We start from the raw sequence: 24481 nt of genomic DNA, 5'->3' as shown, positions 1-24481 counted from the left end.
AGCCCTGGCTACATACTTCCCATGGAACATAAGCATACATTGGAGGATTTTGTTTGTTTGTTTGGTGCTTTGTGACAATTTAATCTTCCACATTCGATCCTCCTCTTCAGGGAAAAAGATGGAAACTCTCCCAAGGTCAGAAGTGATGCAATTTGGGGAATAACATCTCATCCGTTTCGGAGGCACATATATTTTGTTCTTAAATAATTAAAACACTTAATCCCGGAATTCCTTTTCTGCCCCTAAATGTGTCATCTCATTAACCGGGGCTGTGAGCAACAGCAATTCATTGAATTGCATTAACAATTTTTATTGTAAAACAATATCAGAACTGCATGTGATTTACTAGAATCCATTTTCTGTCAGGCATTTGACTTAATGATATTTCCTCTTCTCCTTACTTATGCATTTCATTATCTGTTTTTGTGTCTTCAGAAACACAATAAACTATAAGCAACATGAAAAGATTGGTACATTTTTCAGAGCATGCTTCATTTTTCATCTTTAATGGATCTTTTTGCAGGGTTCTTGCAACCAATTGAAAGAGAATGAAACATTTCCCTGCCTCCTACCAAAAGTACGGCTTACACTTGAGCGACTCTCGGAAGGAAAGGCCTGGCTGCTAAGGTCCAGGAAAGAAAGCGGTGGAAGAAAAGGCAGGTGCCAGGACTTTGAAGAAGAGTGGCCCCCCTCCGGCCACAGACACGGCAATTGCCACGGCCCTCCTAACTGCTCTCCACTTCCTCCCATCTGCCTTCCTTTCCTAGGTACGCTGATGTTTGGGTTCGATTCTAATTCCATTTGTTTGCCTGCTAAGCACACAGAGTTCTCTGTTTCAACAGGCATCATCTGTGAAGATCTGAAGCACAATTTCCTCCCTCCACTCCTTTTAAAATGTTTTTCTTCCCCTTTTAAAAAATTTCCTAAGGGAAGAGCAAAGTTCGATCTGGTCGCCCAGGACTTGGCTACTCAAACTGTGGCCCTTCGACCGTCACCGTCACCTGGAAATGCAAACTCTCAGGCCTCACCCCAGACCTACTGAATCAGAATCTGCCGTGTGACAAGATCCCCAAGGTGGTCCGTTGGCACATTTGAGTTTAAAAAAAGCACTGACAGGGCTGGCTGGGTGGCTCAGTCGGTTAAGCGTCCGACTTCGGCTCAGGTCATGATCTCACAGTTCGTGATTTCAAGCCCCGTGTCAGGCTCTGTGCTGACAGCTCAGAGCCTGGAGCCTGCCTCGGATTCTGTGTCTCCCTCTTTGCCCTTCCCCTGCTCGTGTTCTGTCTCTCGCTCTCAAAATAAATAAATAAATAAATAAACATTAAAAAAAATTTTAAAGCACTGACTTAGGTCAAAGTGGGTAGAATACATAAAGTTGAGTGTAAGTTTAGATATGGATAGGTAGTAACATACAAAATGACTTTGATCTCCTAAGAAGGCAGTAAAAGAAAAGAGAGGTTTACACAATTAAAATATTTGTTCCTATCTTATCTCTTTCTCATACATTTCCCAAGTGCCCAAAAGTGTACAAATGGAAATACAAAATGTCCCAAGAAAACATTTATAAAAATCTGTCTTGTGAGTTTGTTTCCTTATCAGAAATTGAGGACACAGAACAAAGATGAAAACACTAGATATTAAATACCCACATGTAGTGACGCAGCGTGGGGTACTTGGGTGCTAAGCTCCCTCACCCGCCAGGTGACACAAAGGGTCCCTGTACTCTTGGATAACTACAAAATAAATAGACCCCCAGCAGCCAGACCCCCCTTAACACTTTCAGACGTCCCCCTTTCAGTGTGTGCCCTAAGATGATTTTAAACACAGAAACTCAGAGTCGATTACATTGTTACCATTACGTTGCTGCCCTTTTCAAATTCACTAGGAGAATTTGACTTATTGGCAGACAAACACCTTGGTAGATAGTAACAGACCATCCTGGTTCCTCTGGGAATGAGCCATTTCCCAGGATGCAGGATTTTAGTTTTAAAACTGGGGCAGTCTCAGGATAACTGGGCTAGTTGGTCACCCTATTCTAACATTGTTAATGAAACGTAATTGGCCTAATGGAATTGGCACACAGAGACTAACTTGTTAGAAGCAAACAACTTTCATAGAAATAATTTACTGCAACTGCGAGCTAATCCTCCGAGCCCTCGCACTCGAAAGCACAGAATCGAACAGATCATCCGAGCAGATTTCTTTAAATTGGCTGGAAGTGCACAGCTCTCGTTGCAGCATCGATAGACGTGTTCAGTTTCAACTAAGCAGTTCACTAACTGCATCGATTTTTAAGGGTAGGCTGAAGGTATTGAGGAAATATCCAGCAGACACAGAAAGTAGGGTGTTTGGAGGCTTTGGCAAAGAGAAATTTTGTTTGCATAGCTCATTCCTAGGAGCCCCTCTAGCTGGGTGTAGATATCCCAGGGCTGCTGGTGGTTTTAACCTTTGGCCACTTGATGATTGGCTCGTTCTAGTCCATCCCCTGCCTAGGGGCTCTCAAAAGACTCCACGGGTACAAGTTCTTGCTCAAGGTCCAACAGCTGTCAGAGCAGATGGTTGGGGATTTGTTTACTGTGGTCCTAAGTATCACCCTTTAGCTCTAAGGCACTGGGAACAATTTGACAAATTTGATTAACTGAGAACAATATGATGCTTGCCTGGGAAGCTCACTCTACACTTTCACAGAGTTCCTTATGTTCTTTTCATGGTCCAAGGATACAGGATGATATTAGCTACCACCTCAGTCCAATGAGACTATCAGAGAAAACAAAGACAGTCACCCTTGGCTACCCCTTTTGTCTTAGAGCCGATGGTCTCGCCTGGCCCGTGAGATCCACGATTCACACTGCAGCCAAGCCCTCGTCCTGCCTCCGATGAATGGAAATGGAGCTGCACGTTCTAAGCCACTCTCCGGCTTATTCGTCATTTACAAAGCACAGCTGCTTTGTGAAACTAAAAATAAGCAGTCTGCTGGAAAATCTTATCTGCCCTTGCTACTTGTCTCTGCTTTTCCTCCTCTCAACTTCCAGGGGTTTCCTTGGTGAACCCCCTGTGGATGGTTTGCCGGGCGTTTTGTGCTTTGAGATGGCGTGTGTGTCCTTGGGTCTGTGAAATACCGTTGCTGCCGGGTGGGGAGACAATAGTCCGCTCTGGCAAGTTGGTCTGTGGGAATTCCTGAGGGAGCTGTAAGTTGCTATGAATAGCCTGGCATTTGGAGGAGAAGAGTGGGAGAGGAGTCCCCCGCTGTGCCCTCTAGCTCTCAACTTGATGAAGGAGGAGAGCCCAGGGCCCAGAGGTTGGGAAGGGCTGGGGAGGAGGCCCATTAGGGGACAGGCTTTCTTGTGTCCAGATTCCACTTGGGTGACCCTGAGGAGAGAGACTGCTGGCTCTTTTCCGGGGCCACAATGCTCCATTTACAAGCTGCAATTAGTCGCAAACAAAATTTGTGCATCCACCACTAACTGTCAGCTCAAGAGGTTGAAAGTTCAGTCCTGGGGAGGTCAGGATGCCTCCTTAGGGGCTGATGACTTTGCTCACAACCTCTCCCGCCCCATGATGCCTGGGGACCCTTCTCTGGGGGAGAGAACTGCATTCCAGCTTAGGATGCCTGCAAAGCTGAATGATCAATGTCAGAGGGGCTCTGGTTCTGGGACTATTGGTAAGCAAGCCAATGTACCAGTGAGACAATGACCTTTCTGCAGCAGAATGTTGACTTGGTTTATAATAAATATAGCCCTTCGAGAAGAGCAAAGCAAGAAATGCTCCAGTGATTATTGGGCTGTTGCTGATATTTGAAAGTTCAGCCAGTTTTGCTTGCCTATTCCAATAAAAAAGCCAGAAGGGCCCAGAAAAATGAGCTGTTCTTTGCCAAATCAAAATGTGTAAATAGTTCCTCTGAGGGCATAACAAAGGGCCCATTTTGCCTTTAAACACCAGAGCCAGAAACAGGAAAAGGCTACAATTAACTAACTGAAGCACCATGTGAAGTTAATCACTAATGGAATGATTATTATGAAGATGTCATGCATTGGCTATACGTACTGCATGAGTGTCTCTTTCAGAGTATGAACATTCTTCCAAATTCCAGATACTTTTTTCCCCCTCGGATGATATATTTTCTTTTTGCACTGTCTCCGCAATCCTCATCTGCAGTCGTCTGAGTCTCAGTACCAACTGTGACCAAACTCCTTTTCCCCCCACCTGTGGTGTGCGATATTAGAATCCCTGAATCGCACCCCATTTCAGAGAAATGAAAGACATTTTCTTCGGGACACTCAGCTGGCAAGGATTGCGTCGTTCTCTCAGATGAGTAAAACGTAAAATGAATGATTTGATTTACGCTGAGTAAATCACGTCAGGTCTGCCCAAGGCTCCACTCGGGACCCCAAACAGCAACGTCAGGGCTACCCCAGAGGAAGGCTTTGTGACCTTTCTGGAAGTACACGAACTGATCTACCCAACAAATCTACCCAATAGCCCAGCAGCTGAAGCTAGAACATGGTCCTGGGTGGGGGAGGCTGGGCTGCCTGCTCCATCCTGGCACCTTTGCAGGAACCATACCTGCCTGAGACAGGCAGCACGGTTTTAGACTTCTCTTCTAGGCTCCCGTTTGGACCAGACCCAGATTTCCAAATGTAAGGCCATCGGTGATGGTGCACGTAGTGTGACAAAACCAGCCACTCAGAGAGCTTCCCCCCCACCCTCAGCGGAACCTCTGCTTCCTTCCCTCCCCTTTCCCCTTGAAGTCACCAACAGCCACTTGCCGATGTGCGCCTGCTCCCACTCAGAAGGAGGTGCAATGGGGCTGCCTTCACAGACAGTGCTCCGGGAAGCAATCTTTCCCTTCACTCTTCCTATCACCTCCTTGCCCTACCACACGCCCTGCACCTCACCCCCCTGGGGTCAGCCATGGAGAGCACAAAAAATAACTGTTCCTGGGTGGGCGGAGATCGCGAAGCCAGATTATGATGCCTGATGATAAATTAATGAGAAAACACCCATCACCTGGTGGGTAATTTTTTTCTAATTACGTTAATGGGATTCTTTTTTTTATTATAAAAGGAATGCATGCTCATTATTAAACATTTGTAAAATACAGAAAAACAGAAAGTTTGGAGGACAAAAACAAGGCCCACAGGTGGGTAATTATAGTCCCAGAATTATTAGTCATTTTGACTGGGCACTGGTTAACCCATAAAGTAGGTTTTCAGAGTCAACTACAGTTCCACTTTCCAGTGTAACCACTTGTGTCTCCCCTAAGTCAATGCCACAGTTATTTACCACAATCCCCAGGGAGAAGGCAAACTCCTATCTGTCTGGACTTTAGGCCCAACTTAAAATTTCGAGGCAAAACTACCCTCATCAGAGTCACCTGAGACTCCCCTCCTGGAATTCTTCCACTGAGGCCCCAGGGTCTCTCCTTATGGAAAGCCTTCCCCAGGCTAGGCCGGCTCCCTGGACATCAGCTTTCATGGAGCACTGGAACTCTTATTTTCTTTTTTCTCCACCATCACACTTCTTTAAATTTCTCTGAAATCTGCTGTTTTCATAAGGTGTCCCAAGTCTGACAGAATTTCTGGCAATTAATCTCTTTATCCCCCTCTCTGCAAAGTGTGAACATCTCTACACAAGGATAAAAGCAGAATAATAAAGCAAACATCAGGCAAGATTTTGGCTCAGGTACAAAAATCAAATATCCATCGACCTCAGCTGCTTACAGCTCAGGAGGCAACAGATAAAGGAAGTTTCCTAAGCAGCCGAAGCAGCAGCACCAAGCCAAGGTCCCAACAGCCACACGCCCTCTCACTTTGTCACTCTTATAAGAACCCCCCATTCAAGAAAATAAGAGTTTTCAGTTTTCGTAGCTATGTGGAGCCAACTGCAAGGTGACAATGGGTTCTGGCGGAAGGGTGACAACCCAACAGAGATGAAGACACAAGGCTTCAGAGTGCATGGCAATCTGAGGCCATCTTATATGGGGTAAATAGTTCTCTGCACCTCATTGCCCCTTGATGTATTACTGTATTTCCACACAATGCAATTATAGTGATAACGAGGTTGAATTGCATTCTGTACAGAGTTGAGAAAAAAAGAATATGTGACCCATTTTAGAAATAGTTTTTAAAAAACTTTCAGTGAGATAGCTCAACTATATGGTAAACACAATTATTAGAACAAGTTTATTGACGGGGAGGCGGGGGTTCGAGACGGCACTGGGATAGTTAGTATGGCTGACCAAGGAGCCTCCTGAAGCCACTAACCCCCTCTAAGCTTATAAGGGCACAGCTTGATCTATTTGCAACAATGACACTGGTGGTACATAATTGATGCCCAAAGTGATATTTGTTAAATAAATAACTAAAAGCTGATGGGAAGTCTGGGTGGCAGGGATGAGGAGGGGTATAAAGAACACTAGCAAGACATATTCTGAAAATAGCTGAAGTGTCTAAGACTTGGCTTCAGGAGATACCTAGGATACTGTGGACATCATCTTAAGCTTGAAGATGTTCCAACAGAAAAGTATTTAGTTCTTTTTTGTAGTCAGTAGAGTAGAAGTAAAATATTTTGAAGCATCTTGAAAAACACAGTGAAATATATGTATTATAAACTGCTGTAACAAATAAACATGCACAATAATAAAGACTCAAGCATAACTCGCCTGGTTGTGGCTCAGCAGGTTGAACGTCTGACTTCGGCTCAGTTCATGATCTCATGGTTCATGGGTTCGAACCCCGTGTTGGGCTCTGTGCTGAGAGCTCAGAGTCTGGAGCCTGCTTTGGATTCTGGGTCTCCCTCTGTCTCTGCCTCTTCCCTGCTCATGCTCTGTCTCTCTCTCTCTTTCAAAAATAAACATTAAAAAATTTTTTTTTAAATACTCAGGCACAACAAAGTTCATTTACTACAGTAATGGGCAGGTGAACAGGTCAGCCCTTCCTCCCCCCCACCCTCCAGTTGCCCAGGGACACACAATAATAGAGACTCTGCCATCTTCCAGAAGGGGCTTTCAAGGTCACTCTCAGGGAGGAGGTTATCTTCAGTCCAGCCTACAGACGGGGACAAGGACATACAGGACCTCCACTCCCATCTCAGTGGTAAAAGCACAGTCTCATGGCCATGCCTACCTATAAGGAGGGCTGGGAAATCCAGTTCTGCTATGTGTCCAAGAAGATGAGAAAATGGGTTTGGACACCTACCATTGTCTACCATAACTTGATTAGCTGGACTTAATGATTATCCTCCCTCAGAGTGGTTCAACTAGCAACAAACTTCTTCACTTTGTTTATCTAGAAAAAAAAAAAAAAATCCCCCCTCAGCCATCTAACAAATGCTATATACTTCCATTCTCTGAGAAATAACATACATAAGCAAACAAAAGTTCTTACAAGAAATTTGGGCATACAGGGTATGTCTTGAATTTATCACAGTTGTAGTCCAATCTCCTGTACTTTCTACGAGAAATGATAAAATCATAGTGCTTTAGAACTGAATATGAAAACAGAAGTCGTGTAACTCCATACCCTCGCTTTGTGGGTAAGAACACAAGTGTTAAAGTCCTCTGTGATTTTCCCAAGATAATAAGACTAGTTCGCTTGTGACAGAGCTGGGGCTAGAACCCAAACTTGGAAATAATCATTGAAATGAAGAACAGAAACCCTGAGTTTCCAAAAGACCTTTAACCATTGAGGACAGTAGGTCCGTTATAATCTACGTGTAGGACTAATATTTTCTTAGAAACATTTCCATCAACAAGAGTTGAAGTCAAAATGATTGCCTTTCTGAATTGATTAAAGATGATGGATTAAAGACGACCACAAATTCTTTCCCAATCCTCCATTGAGAGGTGGAGACCATTCCTCCCATCCCCCTACCTGTGCCTGATTCTGGTGTGGCCCTGTGACTGACTTTGTCAACAAATGTAGCACAGGTGACAAAGTATAACTGCCAAGGCTGAATCTCAAGCAAGCAGCAGCTTCTGACTTCATAGACTCAGCTCCCTCTTGGAACCCAGCTAGCTGCCTTGCTGCAAAACACCTCCTGAAGAGGCAGGTGGAGGAGTACTAATGCATTCAGGTAGACACCCCCACCGCTGACCCCCAGCCTCTAGCCCTACCAGCCACGTAGATCAGCCTGCCCCGTAGGACCTCACCTAGATTGTAGAATCATGAGAAAATAAACTGCTGGTTTAAGCCACTAGCAGTTTTAGGTGGCTTGTAATGCAGTGATAAATGATTGAAGCAACTTGCTTTAGCATCAAGCTGAGGGAGGCTACATAGTAATTAATTTCATCAACTTAGTAAAAAACATTCCAATATTTGGGGCAATATTTGGAGAAAATAGTGTTGAAGTATTTCCTTAAATTCCTAGAAATAAATGATAGGGGCATCTATGTGATTAAGAGTGGTCAGTAGAGGGATGCCTGGGTGGCTTAGTCGGTTAAGCGTCCAAATCTTGGTTTGGGCTCAGGTCATGATCTCATGGTTCATGGGTTCGAGGCCCACATCAGGCTCTGCGCTGACAGTGTGGAGCCTGCTTGGGATTCTCTCTCTCTCTCCTTTTCTCTCTGCCCCTCCCTCACTCATGCTCTCTCTCTCAAAATAAATAAATAAGCTTAAAAAAAAAAAAAAAAGAGTGGTCAGTAGAGCTCTTCAATAAGGTGGGCAGACACCTGAGAGAAGGAAGGGATCAGGTGTGTGAAGTCAGAAAATGCAAAGGCCCTGAGATAGGAGAGGACTTGGTGAAACTCAAAGGCCTTCCTCTTTACCTCCACCTCTAGTTCAGACAGAGATGGTAAAAAAGACTGGGTTTTTTCTTCTCTGTCAGCCCATTTATCTATTCCTTCATGCATACATTCAACAGTGGCTTATCTAATACCTGCAATGGCCAGGTGTTGTGATGGGGTCTCAGGATATATATGCTAATGAACAAGAGAGATAGGGGTTAGCATTAAGGTCAGGGTCGACATATCCAGAGAAGAGAAGACTGAAGTGAAGTAAGTACACAAATGAATGGATGAGATACTTTTGGATAGGTAAGTTCTATAAAGAAAACTGAAAAGGACGAAATGACAAGAAGTGACTGGAAGAAGACTACTCAGATTTAGAGCTCGGGGAAGGGCTCTCCAAGAAAGTGACATTGGTATGAGACCAAAATGACAGGAAGGTTACAGCCATGCAGATATCTGAAAAAGAGGATTCCAGGCAGAGGGAACAACAAATGCAAATGTCTTGATCCAGGAATGAATTTTGCATCATCAAAAAACAGAGAGAAGGTCAGGGGGCCCGGAGAAAAATCAAGGAGGAAAGTAGTAGCAGATGAAGTCACAGATAGACAGGGCCAACTTCATGTAGAAACTTGTTAGCCATGACACGTCTGAATTTGATTTTGAGTGCAGTGGAAAGCCATTGAAGGGTTTTAAGAACAGGAGCTCTTCAATCTGATTTGTGTTCTTGGAATGTCACCCTGGCTGCCATGGGAGGGTGGGGGAACAAGACCAACTGAAAGATGATGGTAGCCTCGAGTAGGGTCGTGTCTGCAGCAATAGGAGGAAGTATTATGCGTGTTTGAAATATGTTTGGGATATAGGGTCATTCCGATCTCCTAATGGGCTGAAGGTGGGAATGAAAGAAAGAGAAATCAAGAAGGACCACTATCCATTGAACTTGAACTAGGGTGAGAGTGGTTCCACTTATAGAGATGGAGATAATTGTAGTAAGAGTGGGATGGCAGGACACCCTGCCATGTTGGTCATATTAAAATCCAGAACCCATTAGACACAGACATGAAGATGTCAAATAAGCGATGGGGCTTTTGAGTCTGGGGTTCAACGGGGAAGACACAGCCGGAAGAATGAGAATCATTGGTCATAGGATAGTATTTAAAGTCTTAACAGAGGATGAAAATTCCTAGTGAGTGACTGTACAGCGAAAAGAGAATGAAGTCCAAAATCAAGTCCTGGGGGACTCCAGCGTTAAGGGCTTGAGCAGAGAACACATGAGCAAGAGACAGTGAAAGGGGCAGTGATATAGAAGGGAAACTAGATTCAGTGTGGCATCACAGAAGCCAAGAGAAAATACTCTAAGAAAGAATGACTGGATGTGTCCAATAATTTTCAGGGCTCAGGTAAGTGTTCTTCATCTTCCCGTTGTCTGGGCTAAAAGCCTGACCACTCTGTCATCTTCTCCACATCCAGTCTAACTGCACATCTGACTGTTCTTCACCATGTCCAAGTCACCTTCTCACATGGATTACTGAAGTAGCCTCTTAGCTGGTCTCTTGGCTTCTCCCTTTGCTTCCTAGGTTCGTTGTCTATTGCTGCATGGAAATTATCCCAAACACTTAGCAGTTTAAAATGAGCATTTACTACCTCACAGTCTGTATGGGTCAGGAATCCAGGAGTGGTTTAGCTGAGTGGTTCTGGCTCCAGGCATCTCATGAGGTTAGCATCCAGATGTCATCTGAAGGCTTGACTGGAGAGTCTGCTTCCAAGATGGCTCATCGACATGGCTGTTGCCACGGGACCTCAGTTCTGGCTACTGACAGGAGGTCGAAGTCCCTTACCACATAGGCTCTCCACAGGCTGCTTGAGTGCCCTCATGACATGGCAACTGGCTTCCCCCAGAACAAGCAAATGAAGAAAGAGCAAGGAGGAGGCTGGGCTACACCTTACGTTTGATCTCCAAAGTCACGCACCATCACTCCCACCACCTTCATATGTGAGAAGTGAGTCACTAAATGCAGTCCCCACTCAAGGGGAGGAAATTAGGCTCCATTCTTTGAAAAGAAGAGCATTAAAGAATTTGGGTGGGGAGGAGAGGGGTGCCTGGGTGGCTCAGTCGGTTAAGTATCCGACTCTTGGTTTCCACTCAGGTCATGATATTGGGATTTGTGAGTTCAAGCCCTGCATCAGGCTCTGTACTGACATTGTGGAGCCTGCTTGGGATTCTCTCTCTCCCTCTGTCTCTGTCCCTCCCCTGCTCTCTCTCTCTCTCTCCCTCTCTCTCTCTCTCAAAATAAATAAATAAACTTTAAAAACCCATTGTGAATTCTCATTAAAAAAAAAAAAGATTTGTGGACACATATTTTTAAACCACCACAATCCTCTATAATCTCTTCTCAAAGACAGAACCCAGAACGATCATTTACGTCAATTCTCTCCTCAGTGGTTTCTCATCTCACTCAAGTAAAGGCCAGATTGTTACAGTGGGCTTTAGGGTCCTCCAGACTCCGGTGCCCCTGCAACCTCTCTGACCCACTTCCTAGCCCCTCTCCCTTATTCTCTCTGCTCCAACAGCTATAGCCTCCTTGCTGTTCCTGCTACCTCCCCAGGGCCTTGGCACTTGCTGTCTCTGCCTGACATGCAGAGCCTCCCAGATACCCAAATGACTCATTACCCCACTTTATTTAGGTTTTTACCCAAGTGGCACCGTCTCGGGGAAATCACCCCTCGGCACTCAACGTAAAACTGCAACTCTCCACTTTCTTCCATAGCAATGATCTCATCTGCCATTCTATGTATTTTACCTAGGTCTTTTCTTCGTGTGTGTCTCTCCCCAGTAGCATGAAAGCCCCAGATGTGCAGGGGTGTTTGTTTTGTTCACTGCTGTAAAATCAGCTCCTGGAACGGTATCTGGCACAAATAAGGCACTCGGTGAATATTTCCTGAATGTCTGTAGCCAGGGGTTACAGAACAGCTGAGGGGTCATGCTTCTAAAATGAGAGTCTGATCTGGTTCTCAGGGGTTTACATCAGTGAAGGTCTGTGGAGTCAAACAAACCTGGATTTGAATCCTGGCTCTGCTGTTCACTAGCTGTGTGACCTTGGAGAAGTCACTCAATTTCCAGAAGTCCCAGTCTCCTGATACAGAAAACAGCACTGGTGATACTTCTGTCATCAGAATAAGCTCATACGTGAAGAACGCTTGGGTGCGCAGCTGTTCAATATGCACAGCTAACCTCCCAAGCAAATTGGAATTAAATGTGGGACCTAACTTCCCATGATGAAACGTTTTAAGTAAAGAGATTGCAAATACTCGTTCCACCAATATGTAGCCCAGTGACCCTAAAGCAGGGGTGATTTTGCTCCCCACAAGATGTTTGGCAGTGTCTGGAGATATTTTGGATCACAAATGGGGAATGTCACTGGTACCAAGTGGGCAGAGACCAAGGATTTTCCTAAACATTCTGCAAATGCATTGGACAACATCTCCCCCAACCCCAGCAATGAGCTATCCACCCAAAATTTCATCAGTGCCAAGATTAAGGAACTCTGATGTAGACACTCAGAATGAGGCCATTGAGGGGCGCCTGGATGGCTCAGTCGGCTGAGCATCTGACTTCGGCTCAGGTCATGATCTTGCGTTTTGTGGGTTTGAGCCCCGTGTCAGGCTCTGTGCTGACAGCTCAGAGCCTGGAGCCTGCTTCGGATTCTGTGTCTCCCTCTCTCTCTGCCCCTCCCCCTCCCTCAAAAATAAATAAACATTAAATTTTTTTTTTTGGAGAATGAGACCATTGAGATACAGCCATTTAAAGATCTCTCCTCATTATTCCCTCAAGCCTTCCCCCCATGCTCCCAGACTCTCCTCCTACCTCTCACCGATTATCCTCCAAATTTCTACTTTTCTTGAAAACCCCATATAAGCACTGCAAATTCTCTAAGGAGTATAGACACAGCCATCTTCACAGAGGCAAATTTCACTTCGATGAATACGGTCACGGTCAAAAACTACCTCACCATCACATTTGCTGCTTTCTCTGCCGGGAGCACTCCGCCCCAGGTGTTTCCATGGATTGTTCACGAGCTTCATCTGCTCAAATGTAATTTCCCAAAGAGGCCTTCTCTGCTCATCCTTTCAAAACCAGCCCACCCTCTCATTCTCTAGTCCCTGCTGCATTTGCTTCTCAGGGCCCCTGACATCACACCCCATGCTTGTTTGCCTAGAACAGACAATCCTCACAGCAAGGATTTGGGTCTTCTTCACGACTATATCCCCAAGGCCCAGAACTGTGCCTGACCCATGGTGGCTGATCAGGAAATATTTGTGGAATAAATGGGGGAAAAAAAAGCTTCTGGGGGCTCCTGGGCTGGCTCAGTCGGTAGAGCTTGCAACTCCTGATCTCAGGGTCATGAGTTCAAGCCCCACATTAGGTACAGAGGTCCTTTGTAAAAAAAAAAAAAAAAAAAAAAAAAAAAAAAAAAAATTCTATGTCACATACAATGACACCTATATTTCATATTTAATAGTCAATGCAGTCATTTTCTCAAGTGCAAAAAAAATGTATTTAAGTTTCTAGGAGCTCTCACTAATAGAATCTGACCTTTGTCAGAGAGTAGCGTGGGGAGACAGAGACAGACACATAGGGAACTGGTGGAGGTCTAAGGCTTTCCAGCCCCAGTTCTGTTTCTGACACATTCACCATACGAGTAAGTGTGTCGAATGCATATAAGAGAGGGAGGGGAATTTTTGGAAAAATCCAGATATTAGGCTTGCTTAAATGTTAACAACACCACCAATAATAAAAATAGCTACCATTTATTGAGCATTACTAGCTTCCTGATACTATGCCTTGAGTTTGAGCATACTCAATTATTTAATTCGATCCCCTTTATAGCCTCTTAAGGTATCATCACCCCATTTTTCAAATGAAGTAGAGGCCTAATGAAATAAAACAACTTGCTCCAAGACACGCAGCTAGCAAGCTGTGGGACTGGAGTTGGAACCCAGGCCTCTGGGCACCTGGGTGGCTCAGTCGGTTAAATGTCCCACTTCAGCTCAGGCCATGATCTCGTGGTTCATGAGTTTGAGCCCCACAACGGGGGGCTGTCTGCAGTCAGCATAGAACCTGCTTTGGACCCTCTGTCTCCCTCTCTCTCTGCCCCTCCCCAACTCCTCTCTTTCTCTCTCTCTCTCAAAAACAAATAAACATTAAAAAAATAATAAGGGGGTGTTGCCTAGGTGACTCAATCAGTTAAGTGTCCAACTTCGGCTCAGGTCATGATCTCGCCGTTTGTGGGTTCGAGCCCCGTGTCAGGCTCTGTGTTGACAGCTCAGAGGCTAGAACCTGCTTCAGATTCTGTGTCTCCCTCACTTTCTGCCCCTCCCCTGCTCGTGCCCTGTGGGCCTCTCTCTCTCTCTCAAAAATAAATAAAAAACATTAAAAAAAAAAAAAAAAAGAAACCAGGCCTGTGACTCTAAAACCCATCTTACATATTTAATCACTATGTAAACTTACATATTTAATCACTATGTAAACTCCAGCCTGAACCTGAATTGGGGAGAAATTCACAAATAATAAAGAACTATTCCCGCTGCAGCACAATGGGTTTCTTCCTTTTGTTCCCTTTTTTTTTTGTTGCTTGTTTTGAAGTAGAAAATGTCCTCTTAAAATTGATTCTTTTAGCCATCCCAGCTTTACAGAACCATATATAAAAGTTTGGACAATTTTATCAAAATTGGTTTTTAAATAGTACAATGTACTTTTTAAGCTAATCATTTTACAGACTGTCCAATGTAGAAACAACTCTGCCAAAAAAATGGGATCTCCTCACAGCCAAGAAGGAGAGACCAACTTCTTTCCTCCCAGCTCCCACGGTAGCCCAGGGCCTGGTACAAAGCAGGAGCTCACCTGGTGCCTAGTTCACCTCTGCCTGCTACTCCTTCCTTTCATCTACAAAACGAGAGGCTTAGTCTTGAAGGCCTCCTCCCCGGGCACAGGGTCCCTGAGGTCAGCATTTGCTAAGCACTCTGTAAAGCTTGGTCCTGGCCTCCACTTCCCCACCCTTCAATCCATTCATACTGGAGCTACTGGTCACCTGCTCCTTAGTTCCCTGGCCTCCCAAAGGTTTGGTTCAAAGTGAGTTACCCTTCAAAACACAGCTGCCCCGGCTATGTGGCTGCTGCTTCTGCCATTTCTTGCCAATTATGTGTGATTTAAACTGCCCTTAAATCATGGCCTGTTTAACCATGTCTTCTGCCCTGCCTGCTCCTGCCATACTCTCCCAACAACACTGGTCCAGGAAGAGTTGACAAAAATCCAACCTCTGTCTTTACTACCAAGGCAAAGACTAGTCAACATGCAAACTCTCCATGCAGAACTCCTTTGGTTATGTATAATTCAGGGAGTCCCAACTTGAATTTATTTTGCTAGAAATTACGATCTGTATAGACCTCATACCTCTCTTTTTTATCCTCTGGTATAACCTCAGTGCCATTTCAAGGTCACTTAGTTGTTCACAATTATTGGACTGCTTGCATGATTTTCTACCCATACAAAGGTTCCTAATATATCTCTCATCTAGAAATTAGAGCATGTCTTCTTTCTACTTGGAAATTATATTCATATTATTTTTTATATAGTTATGGTGCTTTGTACTTTGCAAAATTGTTTCTTATACTGACCTCATAATAAGTCAGAAAAAGGTTGTAAGCTTCACAGGGGCATGGACCATCTCTCTTATTCCTCACAGAGTAGGTACGTTAAGTATGTTTGCTGAATGAGTGGTTCATCCTGGATTAGAAGCCAGGAGTCCTGGTTTCTAGTGCTTGTTTGTTCATAGTCTAAGCCAGCACTGTGCAAGAGAAATAGAATATAAGCCTCATACTACTTAGAATTTTCTAGTAGCTACATTTTTTTAATTAAAAATAAGAGTGAATGCATTTCAATAACACATTTGACTTAATATATCCCAAATATTATCTTCCTATCATGTAATCACCATAAAAATTATTAATAAGATAGTTACATCCTTTTCTTTGTATAAGTTTTTAAAATCCAGGGTCCATTTTATAGTTACATCTCAATTTGGACTGGTCACTTTTTAAAAATAGACTTTGGGGCACCCGGGTGGCTCAGTAAGTTAAGCATCTGACTTTGGCTCAGGTCATGATCTCGTGGTTCATGGGTTCGGCCCTGCGTGGGGCTCTGTGCTGACAGCTTAGACCCTGGAGCCTTCTTTAGATTCTGTGTCTCCCTCTCTCTCTGTCCCTCCCCCACTTGTGCTCTGTCTCTCTCTGTCTCTCAAAGGTGAATAAATGTCAAAAAAATTTTTTTTAATAAATAAATAAATAAAAATAGACTTTGTTTCTATAGCAGTTTTAGATTCACAGCAAAATCACACAGAAGGTATAAAGACTCCCCACTTACTGACTCCACACTCGCACTCCACACTCGCACAGCCTCCCCTACTATCAACAACCTGCTCCAGGGTGACATTTTGTTACAATTGATGAACCCACCATGATACATCATCATCATCCAAAGTCCATCGTTCACATTAGGATTCACTCTTGGTGTTGTACATTCTGTGGGTTTTGACAAACGTAGAGTGATATGGATCCACCATTATAGTATCATAGAGACTGGTTTCCTGCCCTAAAAATTCTCTGTGCTCTGCCCATCCATCCTTCTCTCCCTGCTAACCCATGGCAACCTTTTGCTGTCTCCATGATTTTGCCTTTGCCAGAATGTCATATAGTTGAAATCATATAGTATGTAGCCTTTTCAGATTAGCTTCCTTCACTTAGTAACACTCATTGAAGTTTCTCCCATGTCTTTTAATGGCTTGAGATACCTCATTTTTTAACACTGAATCATAGTCCATTGTGTGGGTGTACCACCGTTTACAGACCTGTTCCCCTACTGAAGGGCCTCTTGGTTGCTTCCAAGTTTTAGCATTTATCAATAAACCTGCTATAAACATATGGCTACAGGTTTTTGTGTGGACATGAGTTTTCAGATCATTTGGGTAAATACTAAAGAGCACAACTGCTGGATTGTAATTTCCTAAAATTACTAAACTGTCTTCCCAAGTGGCTGCATCGTTTTTTATTCCCACCAGTAATGAATGAGACCTCCTGGTGTTCTACATCCTTATCAGCACTTGGTGTTGTCGGTGTTCTGAATTTTAACCATTTTAGTAGGTACGTAGTGATATCTCACATTTGTTTTAATTTGCAGTTGCCTGATAATAGGATGTTGAACAACTCATCGTATGCTTATTTGTCATCTGTATATCTTTGGTGAAGTGACTGCTCATGTCTTTTGCTTATTTTTTTATTCTTAAAAATTAATTAATTAATTAATTAGTTTAAATGAGCTTCATGCCCAGCATGGAGCCTAATGCAGGGCTTGAACCCATGACCCCTGGGGTCAAGACCTGAGCAGAGATCAAGAGTCAGACACTTAACTGACTGAGCCACCCAAGCACCCCAATTTTGCTCATTTTTTAATTGGGTTGTATTGTCTTATTATTGTGTTTTAAGAGTTGTTTGTCTTAGATAATAGTCCTTTATCTAGATATGTCTTTTGCAAGCATGCTTTCCTGGTCTGTGCCTCATTTCATTTTCTTAACGGACTAGCCACGTTTCAAGTACTCAATAGTACTCCACAGTAACCGTATTGGACAGCACAGCTTTCGAAAGATTTTGCCCTGGTAATGGGAGGTAGCCACTCAAACTCTGAGATGAGACATCCAAGAGGAGACACCTAACTAGCGGTTGAATCCAGGAAGGTGGAGCTCAGAAGAGAGGTCTGGGCAGAATTTAAAGACTCGAGTTATCAACAACGAGATGGCAGCTGATGTTCACGAATGATGATACCACCTAAGAAGAGGGTATTGATTAAGAAGAGAAGAGGGTCTAGAACTGATTTTTGAATAACATCTCCATTTGGGATGGTGGGGAATATTCTCAAATTCAGAATATTCCCTACACAGTTCATTATTTCCCCTCTCTCCCAGATCTTACTCAATCACCAGCTGGCACAAGCTGGAGATCCAGAAGTCATCCTCAGCTCGTCCCTCAGCTTCCAGGGCTCGTCTGAGGCCAATTCCTCCTGCTGACTCTGTAGCCTAAATTGCTCTCGCATCTGTCCCCTGTTGTCACGCTCATTTCATCATCTCTCACCTGGATCACTGCCATAGCTCCTAACTGGCCTCTCCATCTCCAGTCAGGCCTCACTCCAGTGTATTCGGCACACTGATGCCACAGTGATCATTTAAAAGGTAAATCTGATCGTGTCAGTCCTGACTTAATCCTTCAATGGCTTCTCATTACGTTCATAACAAAGTCTAACTTCAACATGGCATATGGGCTTTCGTGCTCACCTCTCCAGCTACATGCACACATACCCTGTGCTCCAATACAACCGGGTCTGGCTGGCTCATTCTTGCTCTCACATCCTTCCTTCTGCACGCTACACACTGAATGTGTGTTTCCTCCTCAAATTCATACACTGAAGTCCTAATCCCAATGTGTTGGTATTTGGAGGTGGGGCCTTTGGGAGGTGATTAGAGTTAGATGAGGTCATGAGGGTAGTGTCCCCATGACTGAATCAGTGCCTTTATAAGAAGAGGAGGATACAGCAAGAAGGTGGTCGTGTGCAAACCAGGAAGAGCGTTCTCATCAGACATCGAAACTTCTGGCACCTTTATTTGGACTTCCCAGCTTCCAGAACCATGAGAAATAAATGCTTGTTGTTTAAACCACCCAGTCTGTGGTGTTTTATTATAGCAGCCCGAGGCTGACATGTTTCCCTCACCCTTCCTCCCATCACCCCACCACCACCCTCCCCCTTTTCCACCTGGGTAACTCCAGTCTTTTACTTTAAGACCCAACACAGTGGCTTTCTCTGAGCTTTCTCATGCTAAGCTGGGTGTCCCTCTTCTCTTCTCCTAGATCACCACGTGCGTGACTTTAGTATCATTTTGTGAGTGTTGTGTATCCAACTGTCTTGCTACCTGGACTGTGAACACTCCTGAGGTAGTCATCTCTGCACCCCCAGAGATTTGTCCAGTGTTTGGCAGAAGGTGCTTGATAAATTTTATAGGATAAGAGAGCCTCACAATGCCAACCTAGTGCCCTGAGAAGGATCAAGCAGGGCTCTCTCATCATCTCACCCAAGGAATTTCTTCAGAGTTAAATTGTTGGGTGAAAGGAGGAAGTAGCCCCAGAAATATTGGAGGAGTGAAATACGCTTCATGTTAAGTGGTAATGGTTAGGATTTTTTATGACTTTATTACGACTTAATGATCAGATTAGAAAAGTCATAGTTAGGGAGTTAACATCCACCATTGAACAAACCCAGCAAAATTCCTTGTTTGCTACACATACGTTCCCACTTCTTGTCCCCTTATCTGCCATTCCAGAGTGGACTCCCACATGCTTTTTGTAGGTTCTCAGCCCCATTTGATGGGCCCTGTATTTTTATGTGGGGCATGCCTTGGAGGTACTCGTGAGTCCACAAATACATTACCTCTTGGAGGCTTCAAAGACAGAATGTCTTACATTAGTGGGAGCCTAGAGAATTTTCTAGAACTGTGGGAAGCCCTTCCTGTGGAGAATTCATTTCAGCCCACCCTAGGTAACAGGGTGAGAGAAGCCAAACAAATATTTTGGACTGACCTGGTGGGGATCTGGCTTTCAGCCAGCATCAGAGGAAATGAAAGAAAGAATTAGTGGCTTGAAACGGGTGGACAGGAATCCGTTTGGTGTGTGCCCCGGTGAAGGGATCCATTTCACGCAAGGGTTTCCTGGCTGCCACTAGGAAGCCTTCTTCTCCCCAGACCTTCCAGACATCCACCTCTTTCCATTGTAGCCCTTACCGATAGCAGCTATGATTCTTTGTTTAGTTGTCTGCCTTCTCTATGTGGAGAGGAGAGGAAGCAAAGTATTAAGAACTTGGGCATTGGACTCAGAACTGAGTTTGAATGTTGGCTCTGCTGGTTACTAACCGTAGGCAAATTATTTGAGGTCTATACACCTCAGCGTCTTTATCAGTTTCCTGCAGCTGTTGTAACAAACGATCACAAACTTGGTGACTGGACATAACAAACATTTATTCTCTCACAGTTCTGGAGGCCGGAAGCTGGAAATCAGTGTCAGCAGGCTGAAATCAAGGTGTCAGGGGACCACACTCCCCGCCGGAGACTCTAGGAGAGAGTTCTCTCCGTGCCTGCCCCAGCTTCCCGGGGCTGTGGGCAGTCGCTGACTTGTGATCACATTACTCCAGTCCCTGCCACCGTGGCCCCATTGTCTCCTCCTATTCCTTGGGTATCAGAGTTCCCTCTGCCTCGTCATGTGAATCATTTCTGAGGATGAATATGATGGCATTTGGGGCCCAATGGATAATCTAGGATAATCTTCCATCTAAATATCCTTAACTTAATCACAACTGCAAAGACCCTTTTTCCAAAAGAGGTAACATTTACAGGGAGCAGACATTTGGGATTTCACATCTTTGGGGCCACCGCTGCATTTCTCAACTGTTACAATGTGCATACTAATTGCTTTTGAGCTTTGCCTCCTGGAAGGCAGGCCTGAGACAAGACTCACGCAGGTAGGATTGGGGGGGGAGGGGAGCGACCCCAGGGAACAAGAGAGGGAGTAGGAAGAGTAAAACAGGGAAGGAGAGAAAGTCATACATTATTGAGCTGGTGTCTGTGTGCAGCTGGGGCTCCATCCTGTTGAGGACCCTCTGAGGATGTGTGGGATGACCTCGGAATTGTCCTTTTGAGGGACAGAAGAGGGAGCATTTATCACCCGCGTGGCTTTGGCCCCGTGGGCATCACGCTCACACTTTCACTCTGAGCTCCCATCAGAAAGGCCCGGGCAGTTACACAGGTGCAGTGGTTGGCAGCGGCAAGGGAAGCCCCGCAGAAAGCACGACATAAGCGATGCAGCTGAAACAAGGCACGGCCGGGCCACACCTATAGGAAACTGGTTGTCATGGCAACAGCTGGACTAAAAAGATGAGTAGCTCAGCCCGTTAAGCGGTTAAGCGGGGACTCGTGATGTCGGCTCAGGGCAGGATCTCACGGTTGGTGAGTTCGAGCCCCGCGTCGGACTCTGAGCTGACAGTTCGGATCCTGCTTGGGATTCTCTCTCCTTCCCTCTCTGTCCCTGCCCCACTCATGTGTGCAGACGCATGTGCACGCGCGCTCTCTCTCTCTGTCAAAATAAATAAACATTAAAAAAAAAAAAGATGAGTGAAGAAGAAATGGGGTGAGACATACAATGGTCCTGTACATCAAGTGTTGTTGGAAGGGTTAAATGCAGCCCTGTGTACGTCAGTCACCTGGTAAACACTCAAAAAACATTAGCCATTATTTTGGTGGCTGCAGTTACTAAGATCTGTCCTTATATCATATGCCTAGCCTAGTGCCTAGCATATGGGTCACTCTCAGTATCTCTTTGCTGGCTGGCTGATGCGTGGAAGAAAGGAAGGACAGACCAAAGCAAACAAACACACCAATCCACGTTCAGAAGAAAATAGCTTGGTTTTTTTTTTAATGTTTATTTTTGAGAGAGAGCCCACACGCAGGGGAGGGGCAAAGAGGGAGAGAATCCAAAGCAGGCTCCGCCCTATCAGGGCAAAGCCCCATGTGAAGCTAGATCAAAACCGTGAGATCATGACTTGAGCAGAAATCAAGAGTGGGGCGCTTAATCGACTGAGCCACTCAGGTGCCCCTAAAAAAAAATTTGGTATTTTAATTAGGTAGGTCAAATGTGAGTGGCTTTGAGGCACCAAGTGACTACCACAGAACACAGGCCTAGCACCCAAGATTAATGCTTTTTTTAGCCTAACTGGTTTGGTGGTTTTCTTCCCTTGCAACCAAAGTTAAAGGAGACTTTTTCAATTCACTTAGTTTTCATTGCCCTGGGCAATTTTGAGATTCAGATCTCAGCTATTTTATTCTGGCTGTGAATAAATTAGAGCTGGAAGCGACTTAGCTTTCAATCCTGGGGTGAAATATTTTCTTAAGACCCCTGTACGCTCTATTCTTGCCCTAATTCTGGGGTACAGGATTACAGGTTAGCGAGGTGCCAATACCCTTTAGGAGAGAATATATACTTCCTCATATCATCCTTATCCTTTTCCTCCCCCCGCCCCACTCCACTTGTTCTTAAAAAACAATCCATGCTTCACTAGACTCTTACTAGGCAGTAACCCCTGTGATTTGGTGCTAAGAATAAAAGATTCATATTCCTACCCCAAATGAACTTATATTCTGTTTGGGGACATTGTATAGTTACATAAAAATAATGTTGTTAGGCAACTTATAATAAGGGCTGGTTGAATGCTTCCAACAAAACTCCTGAAGTTCAGGGGTAGGGGGAGAGTGCTCCCCAGTTACTGTAGCTCATCGAATCTCCCTGAAGGGTAGAACAACCTCAGGCCTTGAAGTAAGCGTAGGACTTGGGTACTTAGAAAGGGGACAGGAGGAAGTGATTCCAGGCAAGAAGAACCGTGTGGGATAGGAGCTCATAACTCTCTAAGGGGAGCTCAGAGCAGGGGCTTTTAGGCAGATGAGTTTGCAAACAGGATAGAGTAAGAACTCATGCTTTGCCACTCATCGTAGCTCAAGGAGGAAATGCTGCTACCCAGAGCTGAGCCAGTCTACCCATTTCTGAGCCAGTGGCAACAATGCCAAGAACAACTTAATCTGGGATTGAGGCTAGTGAGATCACACTTGGCTAACTTTCCTCTAGCCAGATCATGGTTGGCTGATGCTGTCTGGCAAGAGTGTTAAGAAATAAAGTCCCTCTTTATTTTAACCATATGTATTCCATCTTTCCTGCCTCTGCCTGGTTCCGCAATAGAAGAGAAAGATTGTCCCCTTGGGTTTACTCGTATATTCATCTGTTCAGGCAACAAATGTTTATTGAGCAACTGCTATATGCTCCACTCTATGCTAGGCATTGGGGTGTCAATGGTGAGCCAAAACAACCACAGGCCTTGCTCCTGTGAAGCTAGTAGTCTAGTATACAGACAGTTACTAATTTGATAATCATCCCAGCAAATGCAAAATCACAACTGTGGTGAATTCTCAGAGTTTCTGCATGTATGATATGGGGTTCCTGAGTCAGAAAGGTCAGATGGGACATGAAGGCTGAGGTCTAAAGGACAGCAGGCTCAGCTAGAGTTAGCCAGGTGTAAGCGCGGGGCAAGATCATTCCAGACAGATGGGACTGCTCATACAATGCCCCCGTAGTGGAAGAAGGCACAGCTCACTCGAGGAACTGAGAGAAGGCCAATGATACAGGGACAGAGAGACGCAGGGGAGCAGAGGGTGGGCAGAGACCATGCTTTGCAGTCTGTGTCACGGATTTTGGTCTTGTAGCCTAAGAGTGATGGGGAGTCATCACAGACCCCGAGTAAATGTTGCCATGGAATGATAGGCAACCATTGGCTGCCAGACTGAAGTGCAGACAAGTTCAAGTATCAGATGCTGTGGTAGTAAAATATAAAATTGTTCCAAGTTAGCCAAGCACTAACAGCTGAGTGCTGTAACAGAGACCACAAATAATAGTGATTTCAGCCTACATCTTTCTCTAGGGCAACATGATGGCTCCACACGTAATGGATCAGGTCCCCCTCTCTTCTGTCACTCTCATGCACGTGCTTCAAGATGGCCCACCACCTGGGCAGCATTCCAGCCAGCAGGGAGGGAGAAAAGAGGCCACAGACGGGTACAACTAGTCTTTCAAGGGCAGAGCCTAGAAATTGCACACACTGTCATTGCTCACGTCCCATTGACCAGAACCACTTTCTTGGCCCCTCCTACCCACAAGGGAAGCTGGGAAATGTGGACTTTCTCCTGAGTAGCCAGGCACCTGCAGCTAAAAACTCAATCTCACCTTCCAGAGAAGGGAAAATAAATATTGGTCCGTCTTATATTCCACCAATAAATATTGGTGGAAAGGCCTCTGCCGCAGGGCCTTTATTTATTTATTTTTTTTTTAACGTTTATTTATTTTTGAGACAGAGAGAGACACGGAGCATGAACAGGGGAGGGTCAGAGAGAGGGAGACGCAGAACCTGAAACAGGCTCCAGGCTCTGAGCTGTCAGCACAGAGCCTGACGTGGGGCTCGAACTCACGGACCGCGAGATCATGACCTGAGCCGAAGTCGGACACCCAACCGACTGAGCCACCCAGGCGCCCCTGCCGCAGGGCCTTTAAAGATCACCCAGCACCAAGCCAATTAATGCAGATACACATTCATTCAATGACCACCTAAAGTTTGTCATACACGGTGCCAGGGACAGAGGTTATAAAGATGAATGGCACACGGTAACTACCCTCAAGCAGCTCACTGTCCACTACAGTGGAGCTCAAACTTGGCTCGATGTCCCAGTCACCTGAGGAAGTATTCAAACCCTCAGCGCTCGTGTCTCACCTCCTCCCAGTTAAATCAGAATCTCTGAGAACTAACTACAGGTGCTGGCCGTGTGCTGCCCAGGCCAAGAAATCCTGGCTCAGTGGAGGAGAGAGAGGGGTCAAGAAATAGCTCCAACGTAAGGCAATCCGGGCTCTAAGAGAGAAAGGTACAAGCCTCTGTGGGAACACAAGGAAGCATCTGACTCCTCAAAGAGACAAGAGTCATCAGAGACTGCACAGAAAAGGTGACACACGAGCAGAGTCTTAGAAGATCAGTGGCAGCTTGCCAAGGGCACTTGGTTGGGATGGGCATTCCGGGTACAG

This window comes from Panthera pardus, unplaced genomic scaffold (assembly GCF_024362965.1).
Source record: "Panthera pardus isolate Hobbes unplaced genomic scaffold, ASM2436296v1 HiC_scaffold_13, whole genome shotgun sequence".
Classification (NCBI taxonomy): Eukaryota; Metazoa; Chordata; class Mammalia; order Carnivora; family Felidae; genus Panthera; species Panthera pardus.
The sequence above is the reverse complement of the archived record's forward strand: the minus strand, read 5'-3'. Positions refer to the sequence as shown.